Genomic DNA, 972 nt, shown 5'->3' with positions numbered 1-972 from the left:
TATTTTGAATTGTTTCATTTTTGGTCCGTTACACTATCAATCACAAAGTCAATAGAAAGTCCGTCGAGTGTAACAATTTGTAGGTCACTTCTTTATCACATCTGCCTTACATGTTTCGGTTTAAATACAACCATCATCAGAGGCACATAGTACAATCATGAAAACACTGTTGTTGTTTAAGATGTACACAGTTATGTTTGCTGCGTGGACGCTGCTACAATATGTCGACGTGTAAAAGCACAACACTTGCTAGGATTGTTGAATGCACTACCAATTCTAGCTTTGCAGCTTGTGTTGAGCCTTTTAGTTTTTGCTTAGCGTAATTCGGAATAATGTTTTTGCTTTTACACTCTCGATTGAACCATATGTGAGCGTTAATTCTCAGTAGTTTTCTTTTTGTATTAGTATATTGATTTACCAATCTAGCTTGACAAGCATCTACTATTTTGAATTGTTTCATTTTTGGTCCGTTACACTATCAATCACAAAGTCAATAGAAAGTCCGTCGAGTGTAACAATTTGTAGGTCACTTCTTTATCACATCTGCCTTACATGTTTCGGTTTAAATACAACCATCATCAGAGGCACATAGTACAATCATGAAAACACTGTTGTTGTTTAAGATGTACACAGTTATGTTTGCTGCGTGGACGCTGCTACAATATGTCGACGTGTAAAAGCACAACACTTGCTAGGATTGTTGAATGCACTACCAATTCTAGCTTTGCAGCTTGTGTTGAGCCTTTTAGTTTTTGCTTAGCGTAACTCGGAACATGTAAGGCAGATGTGATAAAGAAGTGACCTACAAATTGTTACACTCGACGGACTTTCTATTGACATTGTTCTAATATCTAAAAGGAGATTATTTATTAGGACATTACATCAGTCATTACTTACAAACAATACCCAGACAACAAACAGGTCACAGATGCCTGCACGCTTAATACCCAGGACACAGATGTAACAACTTGT

The sequence above is a fragment of the Cryptotermes secundus genome, unplaced genomic scaffold, assembly GCF_002891405.2.
Source record: "Cryptotermes secundus unplaced genomic scaffold, Csec_1.0 scaffold1191, whole genome shotgun sequence".
NCBI classification, from domain to species: domain Eukaryota; kingdom Metazoa; phylum Arthropoda; class Insecta; order Blattodea; family Kalotermitidae; genus Cryptotermes; species Cryptotermes secundus.
The sequence above is the reverse complement of the archived record's forward strand: the minus strand, read 5'-3'. Positions refer to the sequence as shown.